The sequence below is a fragment of the Nycticebus coucang genome, chromosome X (assembly GCF_027406575.1).
Source record: "Nycticebus coucang isolate mNycCou1 chromosome X, mNycCou1.pri, whole genome shotgun sequence".
Taxonomy (NCBI): domain Eukaryota; kingdom Metazoa; phylum Chordata; class Mammalia; order Primates; family Lorisidae; genus Nycticebus; species Nycticebus coucang.
In genome coordinates, this window is record NC_069804.1 from 32,545,533 (window position 1) to 32,562,639 (window position 17,107).

General features: G+C 36.9%; 1 protein-coding gene across 6 annotated transcripts in view; it reads right to left on the reverse strand.

Moving 5' to 3' along the window:
- The window catches only part of DMD (dystrophin), a 2,416,375-nt gene that overhangs the window by 1,040,941 nt on the left and 1,358,327 nt on the right, over window positions 1–17,107 (reverse strand). The gene's annotated exons all lie outside the window — the stretch shown is intronic.

Sequence of the window (17,107 nt, forward strand, 5' to 3'; positions counted from 1 at the left end):
ATAATGTTAGGTAGTGATGAGTGCAGAGATGAAAATAATACAGGTTAAGAAATAGAAAGTTGGCTTGGTGCCCACAGCTCAGTGGTTAGGACGCCAGCCACATACACCAAGGCAGGCAGGTTCGAACCTGGCTCAGGGCTGCTAAAAACAACAATGACAACTGCAACAACAAAAAAATAGCTGGTGTTGCAGTGGGCACCTGTAGTCCCAGCTACTTGGGAAGCTGAGGCAAGAGAATCGCTTGAGCCCAAGAGTTTGAGGTTGCTGTGAGCTGTGATGCCAAGGCACTCTACCCAGGGTCACATAGTGAGACTCTGTCTCAAAAAAAAAAAAAAAAAAAGGAAAGTTAAAACTGAGCAGTGGTGAGGGGAGAACCAGGGAGTGGGGGCTATAACCCAGAAATGATATCCAGCAAATATCCTCTGAATCCTAAGATTATATATCTTTGCATTTGAAAAGAAGAAAGAACATAACTTTTCAGGGAAATCATTTCTATAAAGCTGTACTGAAAGGTATACAATCAGAGTGCCCTGCTAGGTGTCAGATCCAGGGAGGATTTGGGCAATGGAGCTACAAGGAGGAAGCTCACAATATACTTAGTGATTAAAGAAAAAGAGCTGCTGTTGACTGGTGACTTCTAATATACAGTCAACTGTGAGATGCTTTTTATCCTTCCTAGAACTGAAGAGTCAGTGACTGCGACTGAGGGGAAAGGCCATTTGAATGAGCAGCTCTGAGACATCTACCTTCAGATCCTTTGTGTCCCTTTGCTTACTTGAAGTAAGGGAAGGCTACTGGTGGTTGAGGTGACCAGGATGTATTGGCCATTATTTGAGGCACTATAAATTATATATCATGTAATTGTCACAACAGTCCTAAGGGATGAAAGGTATTGATTTCCTCATTTTATAGATGAGCATTTTAGAGACACAGTAAAGTTAGGAAGCTTGACCTAGTGAACCTAGGAGAGCCAAATTTTGGAACTAATATATGATTTGAAAACATGTACGTAGTGGACTCAAAGAGCTCATAGGTTTGTTTTATAACAACACCTGTCCGTGGAAAAACCCAGCTCTAGCCCCACCCCTTCCTGTCACCTGCACCATGTGGTGTCCTAGAAACCACAGCCTTCAGCCCTGGACTCTGAGAAGAAAACCAAACACATTTCTTTAAACATAGATGCAAAGTGAAGATCCAAGGCTTTAGAAAAGAACTGGGATAAATAGTTGTAAATAATAACTTAGCGCCGAATAAAGATGTCAACAGAACAAGTCACTGAATAAAAGTATCGTCATAAAAAGCTTGGGGATATTTTTGCACTGAAGTCCCATGTCATACATCTGCTTTCTCTAAAGAGTTTGTTCTCAGATATGTCTGGAAACCTCCTTCATGTTTTCTGATTGGTCATTGTTTGAACAAACAGTCATTACTGATTAGCAACTGAAGAGTAAACAGGGAGATACAATTGCCTTTTTAAAATAATTTGGAAACACAATAAAAAATGGGTTAAAATGTTGCATTGTCTTCAAAAAGGGGCACATGCGAGGGAGACGTAAGAGGCAAATGGGAGTTTGGGGAGCCTTGCTTAAAGTATTACCAATGTTTTGTGATGCATTTCAGGTCAATAAACATCGTCACTGTCATCAGATTTTACAAAAAGGAATGTAAACTGGGAGAGAAATTTGGATGCAAATTAAGATGGAGAGATGTGCAACAGGAAAGAAGGGGAAGGGGACAAGGAACACTTTATTGAAATATCATGCATTGCTTTCTCACCCTTAAAATGTACACTCTGCTAAAATTTGTTAACTGCAGCAAAATGATTAAGTCTATGAGTCTAGCATCCCTAATTCTGTGCCTTTCACCTCTTTAATGAAGCATACCCACTTGTGATGCAAAAAAAAAAAAAAGGTAGGAGGGGACATCCTTGTGCATTTAAAGCTCTGTAAAATTTATAGAGCCTGCATGTCCGCACTAATTGCCTATTGCAGCACAATCGTGGTTATCTGCCTCTCTCAGATAGTACAGTTTTCCAGATAGGCGAGGCTTAACACTGAGTGTTTCAGCATTTTAATTTTAACTCTTGCATTAAATGAGGTTTCAAAATAAATGTGTTATGCATGGATGCAATTTCTTAGATGGAATAATTGATTCAGCAGTACAATACTCCTTCAGAATTTCAGATTAACATTTTGAAGGGGTCTCATAGAGGATGATGAAGGTGGGTACATGAGACGTGAAGTGAATGTTGGCCTCACAAGGAACTGGCCCCGAGGTGGTAACAGGAACTGTATTCCGAGAGGACAGGATGGGCGGTGCCCATGCTCAGTGGGTAGGGTGCTGGCCACAGACACTGAGGCTGCCAGTTCGAGCCCAGCCTAGGGCTGGGGCAGTAAACAACAATGATAACTGCAAACAAAAAAATAGCGGTGTGTTGTGGCAGGTGCCTGCAGTCCCAACTACTTGGGAGGCTGAGGCAAGGGAATCGCTTAAGCCTAGGAGTATGAGGTTGCTGTGAGCTGTGATGCTACAGAACTCTACCAAGGGCGACATAGTGAGACTCTTATTTATGCAGTTTGCTTAATCAAAAAAACAAAAACAAACAAAAACAAAAAACAAACCACCACCACCACCACTACAACAACAACAACAACAAAACACAAGAGGACAGGATAAAGCAAAGGCAGACTGACTTTCTGGAGTGGCGTCTTTCAGAAAAACCTTCTTGCATTTTTGTTGCATGTGACTTTTTTTTACCTTACTCAGCTCAGTGTGTGATAGGGTAGAAGCAGACAGAACATCCCTCAACATTATTGGGAAGTAACTGAATGTTTCTTTGGGTGGATGGCTTTGCAAAATCTTGAACATGTTTCATCCTCAGTATCAAGTGACATTTCTGCTAGCATAATGCCATGCTTTTTTCCCCATTCTAATAGTATATAATATTAGATTTTATATAGAAACCCCTCCATCCATCTATTCGACAAATATTTATTGTATACCTGTTTCTTGTGCTGTATACCCATGAACATGACAGACAGTCTAGCCTCACAGAATTTATAGTCCTGGAAAAATTTCAGCTTGGCTTCTTCCTGTTTTGTCCCAGACAGAAATCCTTTCCCCTCATTTCTTAATCTCAGGGTACATAACTAAATCAGTCAGCATGCTTAATGCCCATAGATCAAATCGCCCTAAGAGCATCGTTTTCCTCCCATCAGATCCCTTTTCAAAAGCATTCAGTGGTTCCTTTTCTGCCTGGAAGTTGACATCCAGGCTCCCCAGACTAGCACCCCCTCCCATGGTAAATGTGTATTCATCCTCTAAGCGTCCTCTTTTGTCCCTCCACATGAACCTGCCACTCTGGTCACTGCTTGGCTACACCATATACCACTCATAGCCCTTGCGCGGAAGCTCAAGCTACTTTTCTCCTTTCGTCACAAGGCCCATTTGGGCAGAGGCTGGGAATTTGTATATCTAAGCACCCAGCGTTATTTGGAAACGACACTGCTGTATCTATAAAGTCTGCTTACAACCCCAGGCCAGTTGCAATTTTACTCCTTCTAGAGAGCATTCCTTAACTGTTACTTGTCATCATGATCTCTTCCTTTTGTAAAACATGATGACACTTATTGTTCCATTTACTTCAGCATATACAGCCCCACAGGTATGTAATGTTACCTGCTTCATACACATAAATCTTTCCCAAGACAGGCTCTATAAGAGAAGAAGCTATTACCATGGGCCGGTTTTGTAGCTCCTACCATGGCTCTAAGTACAATTTTAGCACTTATTGCATACTTCTATAATTTAAATCATGGCTTTTCTAGGGACTTCCGTGAGTTGCATTTAACTATTTCAGTCTCCCTACTGTATACAGAGCACATAATCGCCTCCTAATAGTAGGGTGAAGTCCGAATGACTGAATTAACCCTTAGAGAAACAGATTTTATTTAAATGATGCTTGCTTATTCTTACAAGAGCCAGCTTCTAATTTTTCTTTTTTTATTTTATTTATTTTTATTAAATCATAGCTGTGTACATTAATGCAATCATGGGGCACAAAACACTGGTTTTATATACCATTTGACATATTTTCATCACACTGGTTAACATAGCCTTCCTGGCATTTTCTTAGTTATTGTGTTAAGACATTTATATTCTACATTTACTGAGTTTCACATGTATCCTTGTAAGATGTACCATAGGTGTGGTCCCACCTTGAAAAATCTTAACCTAAATATAGGTTTTCTTACAAAAAAATGGTAAAACTATATTAATCTTGCTTTTTGAAGACATAAATTATTTGTTTTTTAACCTGTGAAGTCCTCATTTTTCTTTTGCAAAGCACAAATAATTTCAAAAATTATTATGTGGGTTCTCTTTTGATGAGAAAGTACATTCATTATTTTATTTATGCAGTTTGCTTAATCAAATTGCTCTCTTTGACTTAAAAAGAAATGCGTTTTTTTTCTGGGCTCACTAGATTACCATGTGCTGTATCAGAATGAATACATTTCTAAAACCAAACATCTAAAAATTTAATTATCTTGAGCTACATAATTTCTTTTATTTGGCTTATTGACTAATTTCATAATTTCTCAGTACATCAAAAAGCTATTTGACAAAATTGACAAGATAATCTTTGATTTTAAAACAAAAGATTGTTTTTTAAAAGGCCTTATGTTAAAATTCCAATTCTAAAATGTTAAAGAGCTCTCACAAAGCATTGTGGTCTAATATATTCAAGATTATTTATTAGTAATCTCGGTGCTTTGTAATGTTTGAGGTATTTCTTTATGTTTTGGTCAAGTATGATTATAATTTTACTTATATCTTTCTTGCATATATTTTAAAGCTTGTAAAATAATTATTTGTTCTAAAACTCCTCATCTAACATACTGAAATTTGTCTCATCTCAGTGAAAGTACATCCAGTGAATTTTCTCCTAAGTCATATTTTCTTTTTTTTTTTTTTTCTTTTTTAAGGGACAGAGGATCTCTCTGTCACCCAGTCTGGAGTGCAGTGGCTTAATTAGAGCTCCTACCTCAGCTTTCTGAGTAGCTGAGACTATCACCATTTCAGGCTAATTTTTTTTTTTTAATTTGTAGATATGGGGGCTTACTGTGTTACCTAACCTGGTCTTGAATTCAGGCCTCAAGAGAACTTCCTGCTTCAGGCTCCCAAGGTGCTGAGATTACAGGCATAAGCCACTGCACCTGGTCCTAAATCATATTTTCAACTCTGAGATGGTAGATCCTGAGACTAAAATGATAATTCTACTTTTTGAAAATTTTACATTCAAAGAGAATTATCTCAACTCTATTTGTCTGTCTTTAGCAAACTTATTTTAGCTTGTTTGATCTCAGAATTCTCATCTGTTAGATGGGCTCAGTCTGACTGAATTCTCAAGGGGTAAGAATTCTGAGAAATTATAGACATTAAATGTTGAGCACAAATCCTGAAATACAGGCACTTTTTTGTAAATGTTTATTTTCCCTGTGAACTCACTTTTATGGTGGGCAAATAAAGCATGGTGGTTCTTCTAACTCATAAGGCTTTAAAATTTACCAGATTATCATAATAGTAGATTGAATCTGTTGCTTTACTGTGTATATTAAAGACAGTTATTCATTTTATTGGCACATCAACAAAGCCTGGGTTTCTTTTAATCAAGAGTTGCAATTACAACTTGTTTTCTTTTAAACCTTCTCTCATAGTGATTCAACTACTTGTCCCCAAAGAGTATTTGATTAAATATCATGCTGGGCCATCCCAATTTCCACACCAATTTCACACTGAAGAGAAATTCACCCACCCTTCTTATATCCTTGGTTTCATCCTCCATCCAAAAGACAGTCTTAGTAAAGTAATATTAATTAACTAGGTAATGAATTAATTAAAGACTATCTTCAGCATATAAACACTGTTATGAAACCAATTATGTCCCCTCCACCCCAATTCATATGCTGAAGCCTTAACCCCTAAAGTGACTGTTTTTGGAGGTAGAGCCTTTAAAGAAGTAATTAAAGTTCAATAAGACCATGTAGGTGGGTCCTGAATCCAACATTAACAATGTCCTTATAAAGATAGGAACGGTCACAGGGATGCACACACGCAGAGGAAAAGCCATGTGAGGACACAGTAAGAAGACAGCCATCTGCAAACCAAGGACAGAGGCCTCACCAGTAAGTATATTTTACTCAATAAAACTTTCAGAAAAAAAAAAGAAAAAGAAATCAACCCTGCTGACACCTTAATCTCAGATTTCCAACTTTCTAGAACTGTGAGAAATAAACCCTTGTTGTTTAAGCCACCCCATGGGTGTTTATCCCCCATGGATATTTTGAATTTTTTATATGTAAACAGAATACTAATATATAACTATTTAGCAATTAGTTATATAGTTTGATATACCCAAAGTTAACTGAATTGATTGAGAAGTGTAATCTTTGCTTATTTGAGAAAATATAACCTGCCTTAGTGCAATGGCTTGCGCCTGTAATCCTAGCACTCTGCGAGGCTGAGGCTGGTGGATCCCCTGAGCGCAAGAGTTCGAGAGAGATCAGCCTGGGCAAGAGCCAGATCCCATCTCTAAAAATAGCCAGGCATTGTGGTGGGCATCTACAGTTCCAGCTATTTGGGAGGCTGAGGCAAGAGAACCCCTGCAGCCCACGAATTTGAGACTGTTGTGAGCTATGATGCCACGGCACTCTACCAAGGGCGACAAAGTGAGACTCTATCTCTAAACAAAGAAAGAAAGAAACAAACAAACCCTTAGCTCACTTTAGCTCCAATAAAGTATTTTGTAATTTAGTCAAAGCCGTAAATGTGGATTGCTTAAGATAGCAAATTTGTGTGCCCTACCAATTAATCGTTTCCATTTCTCTGTGCAGATCCTATGGCCTGACGATTCTACTAGCAAATATATATTCTTGAGAAGTTTTTACACATGTATCAGAAGACATGTATGAGAATGCCCGTGTAATGGAGTTTGTGAGTAACAAAAACAGAGAAACAATCTACTTGTCTATGGATCTGTACAATAAATATGTCAAACATAGTATTGAGAGACAAAATACAGAGAAGACTACAAATAAAGTGAGTCAAATCTAGGTAAAACAAAACAAAGCTATTGTTTAGAGATAGAGGTACAGGTGGTGAAAATATTTTTTAAAGTGTGAGAAAAACTTAATAGAAAGTCAAGATACCTGTTTCCCCGAAAACAAGACCTACTTACAGGAAAGGTAAGACGTCCCCTGAAAATAAGACCTAGCACATCTTTGGGAACACACCTTAAAATAAGACACTGTCTTATTTTCGGGAAAACAGGGTAGTTATCTTTGGCCAGGGAGGGAAGGGAGATGATGAGCCAGGGGAGCCCAGGGGATTTTTCCAAGATACTGATGGTATTCAAATTTTTAACTCAGAAGGTTGGAACACAGGTGTTTACATTATTCTTTAAATCTGTGTTGTCCAATATGGTAGCCACTAGTCACCTGTGGCTACTGAGCACTTGAAATGTGACTGATGTTAATTGAAATGTGCTTTCAGTGGAAAATACACACTAGATTTCAGAGAGTATTGAAAAATGTTAGATATGTAATTGGTATATTGTATATTGCTTACATGTTTAAATCATTGTATTTTGGATATACTGGGTTAAATGAAATAAATTAATTTCTCTATTTCTTTCTACTTTGCCTAAACTATCTAATAGAAAATTTAAAACTACATATTTGGCTGACATCATGTTTCCACTGGACAACACCAATGGAATTTTTACATTTGCATGTATTTTATGATAAAAATTAAAAATATGTGCTAATTATATAATAAAATCCAAGTTTTCACCTTTAAAGATAAAAGACAGTGTTTTACTTTACAAACATAATATACATTAATTCAATGTGACAGAAATAGTAGCATGACCCCAAATCCAAAAATGTTGATATGTGAATAAACACATACTCTCTGTTTCTGTCTCAAACTTTTTAGTAATATGCTTTAAAAATCCAGGAAAGGGCCTGTATTTTCACAAAAGTTAATTTATGTGGCGATTCGATATACTGAATACCGAGCGGTTATTGAGAAAGAAAATAAAATTCAATAAAATCCTAAAATAGCCTAGATGGATGAGTATATAACATTTGAACATAGCAACTAACAAAGACTTTGTTCTAAACTAATTCAGTAATTTGGGAAGCTACAGAACACCAATATTAAGAATTGTCTCTCCTCTGTGGAACTGGGTCTGACCATACAATTTGCAAAGCAGAGAGATGATCTAATTCAGTATTTAAAATAATACTTCATTCGAATAATAAGGAATGAATATGTAACAGCCTCTCTGTTTTCTAAATTCTTCCAGAATCAGAATGTCATGGAGAACTTTTAAGAGGAAAGGAGAATTAAGATGTTGAGATTTTTGAGGTTGAAATTTATTTTTTCGTTTAATACGAGGACAGAATCATGTATATACACACACAGACACATACACACTCTGTATTTATACTTTTTATAGATTCAATGGCAAATAAGTTCAAAATATGACTACTAATTTTGATCTGTCCACAGAATGGGGTCTACACAGAAATGTAGCATATAGACAGGGAAAGGATGTATAACACATATGTGTGTAACAGAAAAGATTTGGGGTTTAGAGTCACGGAGAGCTCACTTTTCATTCTTCCATTCACTTTCTTTACAGCTTCAGGAAAATTTCTAACTCCTGACCCTCGGTTTTCTCAACTACTATATAGGGTGTCCACACAGTTTGTGTGCAATTTAAAATGTAAAGTTTGTGTGTAATTTAAAATTGTTGACTATTTTAAATTGCACACGAACTTTATAACCACCCTGTATAATAACACCCGTACAACTTTAAAGGATTCCAGGGGGCATTAAATGCAGGGTGCTTGGCATACTGCAGGTGTCTGAGACTTGGGGAGTATTACCATCTTACTCTGTTATTAAATAATACCAAACAAGGAAAGTAGCGTTAGTTCTGTGCTTCTGCCTTCCCCACTAACAGAATTATTATTGATAATCTTCATTTGAGTGAGACCTCTAAATCACAGAAGACTTTCAGCCAGTCATAGTATCAACCTGTATGTATCCCCTCCAATTAATAAAACTGCACTAATTAAAACACACACACATACACACACACAAACATTTTATTTACAACCTTAAAGGAAGAGAATGATACTCTTAAAATGAACAGGAAACTGAATTAGAGTAAGTCTGGTATATACATGTCAAGGGAGGAATAGGATTCCTCTTTGAATGTATCAGAAAGAATATATAGCTTTCCCATTTTAGAAAAGGTAAAACAAAAATTAAGCTCTAGAGTAAGCTCCAGGATAGGCAGTCTGGTAGGTGTTTATGAGCAGAGACTGAAGCCACTGTCTTGGCTGCATAACCTTGGACAAGTAACTTAACCAAGTTGCCTCATTTGCTAAATAAATATAATAGAACCTCTCGTATGGGACTGTTGTGATGATTGCCTGAATTTATGCAGAGAAAGTATTTTGCCTAGTGTCTGACCCAGAAGCAGCATTAGCATAACTCTTAGGTATCATTATTATTATTAACAAGATCACCATCATCATCATTACTATTCTTGAAGAGAGAACATGAACAGAAATCTGGAATTGAAAGGCAGCAAGCCCCACTTATTGCATCCAATATGTGCATTTGCCTTCAAATGTCTTTTTGGTTGCAAAGTTCCTTTTTCTCTCCAATAACTATAATAGGATATCCCAATATTAAAATTAAATCCGAATTGATTTGGGTGGACCTGGGGGATAGCCTTAAGCACCCAGATGTGAGTGTTTCTCATCACTACACTTGGTTATCTCTGAAGTAAGGCAATATCAAGTAGAATGTAGGCATTGAAAGTGGTTTAAAATACTAAAATAATGCAACAATGAATATGTATAAAGACACGTGAAGATTGTCTCTGGGTTGAAAGTACTATTAAAACAGAAATCTTGCGTTTAACTTAATATCAAATTAAAGTAATTAGAAGGTATTTTTAATTTACAAACCCTACCATTTAGAAGATGGGTTTAGGTCAGGGATGGTGGCTTACACCTGTAATCTTAGCATTCTGGGAGACTGAGGCAGGAGGATCACTTCAGCTCAGGAGTTCAAGACCAGTCTGAACAAGAGAGAGCCCTGTTTCTACTAAAAATAGAAAAAATAGCCAGGTGTTGAGGCCTGCACGTGTAGTCCCAGCGACTTGAGAGGCTGAGACAGGAGGATCACTTGAACCCAGGAGTTCGAGGTTGCTGTGAGCCAGGCTGATGCCACTGTCCTCTAGCCTGGGCAACAAAGTGAGACGCTGTCTAGAAAAACAAAAACAAAAAAGCAAAACGAAACCAAAGAAATTTTTTAAAAAGTCGGGTTTAACATTTAGTGATAAATTCCTGTTTTCTATAACAGCACTATCCAATGACGACTGGCTACATGTGGCTTTTGAAATTTAAATGAAATTTAAATGGTAACAAATATTAAAATAAAGTAAAAAAGACTAAATAAAAAAATTTAGTCTCCCTGGCCATATTAACATTGCTCGGTAATTGGTCAGCACAGAGAGAACATTTCCATCATCACACAAAGTTCCATTGGACAGTGCTGACTTAGAACATTCCACTACGTTAAAAATTATACTTCCAATATTAGATGTGCAGAACATTACTATAAGCAATTGTATATGAGTTTGGAAACACTTTTCCTTTTTTTATGCACTGCAGTTAATGAAACGATTTAATTCCCTAGAGGAATTTATTTTCTTAAGTTCATCCCTTACATTGTCTACAATATAATTTTTTACATGACAAGTATGGAGTAAGAAAAAATAGCACCTTTATGACCTTGAAGAGGTCAGGCAGTCTCCCTAAGCCCCAGGGCCTCCAGGTAACAAGGATAATGAGGGTTGTCTACCTTACCAGTTTCCATAAAGATCAAGTGAGAAAGTGAACTTAGAAGCTCTTTGTAAACTCTGAAACTCAAAACAAATGCTAGTTATCATTATAATCATTTCTACATTTTCACTCCGGTGAATGTGAATGAAGTGTTTAATTTATGTAACAATAATTGAGCTAAGTCTGAAGGAAAATGTCATAGGGAAAACATTTTGAGATGAAGAATATTTGTGCTCTAAAGACTCCAGGGTTACTGACTAAAGAAAAATCCATGTCTGGGTAAATACATCTACATGGAAATTATTAGATCATCTATACTTTATAATTCAGATGTGATGCATTTTGTTAACTTTGACAAAATGCTGCCTCATCTCCATTTCATCAACTGAAAGACATTTATTTTGACTTCAGCTTTAAAGATATTAAGCTCAAAGCTGACGCTTAAAAGCATATTAAAACTTCAGGAAGTTTTACAACATGCTAATTTAATGCTTTATTAGCTTACTTCATTTAAGGTTACAAAGAACTAAAATGATCTTTGTGAAGTGTTGATCTAATCTCATTCCAGGAAGGGACTTAATTTCTGCCCAGAAGGCAAGCTTAGACATTTAAATTTGGAAATTAAAAGAAACAAATAAACTGTTAGAGATCTGCAGTGCTAAACCTTGAAGACAAAAAACATGTTCATATGTATATATAATTGAAAATTAATGTAATTCAGCTGCCTGTGATTTTAATATTCTTCTAAAACATACAATAATATTCATTGCCTACTCCCTTAAATTGAACAGACTATCTTCCTCCTAAATATGCTTGTTTCTCCTCTTTCTACTATTTAAAGAATGTGCATATTTCTCTTTATATCACATAGATGTACGTATGTGTACTAGTGAGGCTGCCAGTTGCTATAACAAACAGAACTAACAATTTTAGTGGCTCAGGAAAAGAAAGAAGCGTATTTCAATATAGGTATTCTTGTCTATGAACAGCTTTACTCTACATAGTAATTCAGGGATTTTCTGTGTCCTTATACTTTAGGCTTCTTAATCTAGGGCTTTGGAATCCTTTTCCATAAGGGCAGCAGATAGAAAAAGAAAAAAGAAGAAGTTGGGAGGACTGCAAACTAGTACAATCTCTATGGGAAATAGTACAGAGATTTCTCAAAGAACTAAAAGTATCCCTACCATTTGATCCTGAAATCCCAATACTATCTATTTACCCAAAAGAAAAAGAGACATCTTATCATAAATACATTTGTACTCAAATGTCTACAGCAGGACAATTCGAAATCACAAAGATATGGAAACAACCCAAGTGCCTGCCAATACATGAACAGATTAATAAATGGTGGTATATGTATACTATGAAATATTATTCAGCCACAAAAAGATGGAGATTTTGCATCTTTTGTAACAACCTGGATGGAATTGGGGACAATTCTCCAGAGTGAAGCATCACAAGAATGGAAAACCAAACACGGCACGTACTCAGTACTAAATTGAAACTAGTAGATTAACACCTACATGTACTTGCACGAGAGAAAAGAACTCAATGAAACTCAAGTGAGGGGATAGCTAAATTCTTACCCAGTGGGTACATTGCACAGGTATATTGCTGACTTCCTGGATGAACGGCACACCTACAACTCAGACTTTAACTTTATAAAAGCAAACTATGTAACCTAATTTAATGAGCCCCCATATTAATTTGAAATAAAAAGCAGAGGAAAAAAGGAAGCTGGAAAAAGTATGCCTGCCTGCAGCATAACTTCCATTCTCATTTCCTTGAGTGTGAATCGTTAGAACTAGTCACAGGGCTCTATCACGATGCAAGGGGAGATGGGAAATGTAGTTTCTGGCTCAGCAGCTGTATCCTAACAGCAGCTATATACTGTGAAAGAGTGAGCACAAATTTTGATGGACAGTTTGTTGCCTCTGCTACAGTGTAAGTATGAAAAAAAAAAAGAAAAGAGGTTGAATTGAATATTGTAACAAAAAAAGAGACAGAAATCATCTATTTTTTCATCTATTTAATCCTTTTTCTCTAGCATCTAAGTCAGTGATTTTCAACTGGTATGCCATGAGAATTTTTAAAGAACATTAATTAAATTATTTTCAAAAGAAGTTCAAAGTGGAATGAGGATATTCTTTTCTTCGTGTGCCATGACAAGTTTTCAGATCATTCTATCTGATCTTTTCCACGTCCTCCCTAATCAGTGCTAATGCCAGATAAGCAGATTTTGTCCGCTTCTTCCTGTTTTACAAGAATAAATATGGACCCAAGGTTTGCTCAGGAGGGTTCCTCCCAGAGTTTCTGAGTCCCCTAGCACAGACTCTGTGTCAAACCTCTTCATTCCTAGCATCAGAACTGCCTCATTAATTAAATTATTTTCAAAAGAAGCTCAAAGCACAGTAAATATATTCTTTTACTCTTTTTTTGTTTTTTTTTTATCAATTTAAGTGTGCCGTGGAAGTTCAACTACTGGTTCAAGTGTGCTGCGAGATAAAAAAAATGTTGAAAAACACTGATCTAAGTGAACAGAAATGTACCTCCTCACCTTTTAACTCCTTTTTCTCCCTTAAATATGTAGACAATAGAATAAATCCTGGTAGAGAAAGAGGGATTGTTGTAAAGAAGGAAGGAGGAATTCCTGAAGTTGGAGAAATTAGAGATTGTTATCAGTTGTTATTTCTTTGCCTGTCAATCCTGGACTATTTCTTAACACCTTGGGCTTGTAGTTCAAGTATACAGTCAAGGAGGATGTCACTTGGAGTTATAATCCCACTATAGGAAACTGAACTACAGTCTGAGAAGAAGGCATTTCAAGACTAAATCCTTTAGCCTGTTAGCTTAGGCAAAACAGAGTCCCTGGGACTTGAGAGATCCCTTGGATGACTGTGGCAGCTTCTTATTTCACAAAGTTATGTCACCCTAAGTATAGAATAGATACATCCATTATCTCTTAAGGATAATCAGACACCTAGAAAAGGACCAATGTATCTTTACCTTGAGTATAAAATGTCCTCTTTGACTCAAGATGAAGCATAGAAGACCATTTCATTTTTATAGAACTTGATCATTCATCCACCACAAGTTTACTGAGCACCTGCTACATGGTAAGTCCTGGGTTGCATGCTAGCGATACAAAGACAAACATGGATGGGTCTTTAAGCAAGAGTGTGACAAGGTCCTGTTTGCTTTCACAAAAATTACTCTGTGTGTGGAGAATAGACTTGAGTGGCGAGAGTGGAGGCCAGGGGAATAGATAGTAAAGATAGTAAAGAAGCTGCAGTGCATGGAAAAGGTGCAGGCTATGCAAATGGAAAGTGGATGAATTCAAGAAATAGTTGATTGTAGACTTGGCAGGACTTGATACATGAGCATGCTTAGCTGGGAAATTGTGGTGTATTGTCTGAAATAAGAAAGCTTCTTGACAGTAGGGGAAAAATTATGATCTCAGTTTTTGAGTATATAGAACCTAAAAGGTATGTGAAGAGTCTAAACAGAAGCAGTTAGAGCAGCGGTTGTCAACCTGTGGGTCACAACCCACAGGAACTGTATTAAAGGGCTGCGGCATTAGGAAGGTTGAGAACCACTGAGTTAGATATACAAGTCCGAGAAGAAGAGGATTCCAGGCTGGAGCTAACAATGGCAGTGGGAATCATGGAACGGACACAGATGACTAGAGAGAGTTTGAAGTTTGAAGAGTCAAAGACGAATCCTGGGGAACACTGATATTTGAACAATAACCAGAAGGAGATATTGCAACAAGTTGGCTCAAAAGAAAGGGATCTCTAAGACCAAGATGGCACAAGGACAACCAGGAGATTTGTGCTGTCAGCGAAGTTAAATTCCCTCCAGAAGACAGGCATTTTTACCCACAGCATCTGCTATAGAATCCTCAAGTATAATCAGAATTAAAATATGTTTGTCAGGTTTCGCAACAAGGAAGCTGTTGCTGACCTCCTTCAATAGAACTGAAGGAAAGAAGGAAACTAAAATGTATCCCACACGAAGGAAGTGTTGGAGGAGATGTCTTATTAATGAAATCCCAGGGTTGCATTATAAGCAAGCGATAGCCGTCACTCTGCATACTAATGTTTTGTTATGCAGTGCTGTCCTGCTATAGTATCAGATGAAACACTTTGTTTTCTGTATGCTCATGTACACATTTTCCTTTCAGAAAGGCAGCGTTTTAGGTAGTGCTAGTACCCTGTTTCCCCGAAAATAAGACATCCTCCGAAAATAAGACCTAATTACAGGAAAGGTAAGATGTCCCCTGAAAATAAGACCTAGCGCATCTTTGGGAGCACACCTTAAAATAAGACACTGTCTTATTTTCGGGGAAACAGGGTAAATAGGTCTTGCCCTGAACCTAAAAAGATATAAATCATCTAAAGAATACAATAATGTTAATAGTAGTGCACTTTTCGGAACACATTAAGGCCTAAAAATTGTCTTATTTCTCCCAACAACCCTGTAGTTTTTCAAAAGAGAAACTTGAGGTTCAAAGATTATAAATCGTATGCCAGAGATCAAGCAGGCAGGAAAGTGATAGAAATGGATTTCATTCCGGTCCCGCTGCCTATTTCCTTTTCATTTAACATTCCACCTACTTCTTCCTTTAAGCTCAAAGTACCAGTCTACAGATCCTTGTAGTGAGTTCCTGATGTCTGATTAACCCTGACCTGTCTCATACAAAGATCTCAGACAATATTTGTTGAACAAATCAATTAAGAAACGGTGTAAAATGTAGTTTACTTAGGCGAAGGTCAAACTTAAAAAAACAAAACAAACAACAACAACAAAAAAAAACAGAATTAAAGACAAATAATAAATACTATCGTCAATAACAGAGACAACTTCTTGCCTCCATTCCTACAGAGTAAAAATTGGGAAATAAGGAAAACGTAGGAATCAAAAATGAGGTGGAGAGAGAGAAATAAGGTATTAATCTGGAAGATTTCAGTAAGTCCCTAAAAAGAGGCCCTCATAGGATCAAACACAACATACAATAAACGTTGCCTGGTTTGCACTGAACTCAGGGTAGCATAACAGGAACTTGGGAAGTGCTGACACAAAATGGATTCTCTTATTTCTAGGCAACAATTCTTGTACTGAATGAATTTAATTTCTTTCGATTCTGGCATAGCTTGGATAAATGTTCCTTATAACCATTTGCTTGCCTTCCTTTGATTCTGTGCTGCCTAAAACACTTCTGTTCTTTAATTTGTTTTGCTAAGTAAACTTAGTCATGAGGAAAAGGTTAATCCACGTGGATGGTAGTATAATACTCTCAGATCACTTTGCCTCCAGTATAAATACCCACAATGACATTCTGGTCATTGACCACTAGTTTAGTGATCACAGATGAGGGTCAGTGAGAAAATTAACTTACTTGTCTACAAGATCCTGGTCCTAGAGATAAAATGCCAGGGAAAAAACTATTTAACTGTAAACCCAAGTCTCAGAATTTGCTCCAGTACCTAAGAAGAGTTGATAGAGTCCTGATGTACTAGAGATTAAAACTCTTCTTCACAGACTTCTTGAGAGTGGGGGTTTAAAAATGTAAAAGCATAGAGAAAATAAAAGTCAAAGAAATAGGATATTGAGAAATCAAACACCTGATATTAGCTATGAGAAATATTTATGGCAACAGCCAAACCTCACTTCTTTCCAACATGCTGTTAGCTAACTGACATTTCCTGTGCGATCTATGTCTGCTATTCTAATCAAAGCATGAGCAAGACTTATTGCAACAGCCATAGCATCCTATGAAATAAGTCTTGCCCTCAGATAAACTTTTTCATTCCTTCCCGTCCCTTTTATATAGCTCGATGACAGCATCAACTGTGGAACCTTGAAATAATTTTTTTATGTGTCTGCCTTCGTCACCAGATTGTGGAGTCTGTGAGGGAAATTTGTGACTCTACAAATATTCATTGAACACCTAATATAAATCAGAGACTGTTTAATCTGATGGCAATTCAGCAGGGATCAAACAGTTAAAAATTCCTATCCATGTGAATCTCACATTTTAATTGAGGTAGGATGAAGGGAATTTGGAATTGAAAAAGTTTGGCTTGAAACTTATTTTACCATTATTTTCTAGCTTTATGACCTTGGAAAAGTCACCCAACCAAAACTGCACCTGGCTTATTTATAAATTCAGAACGATA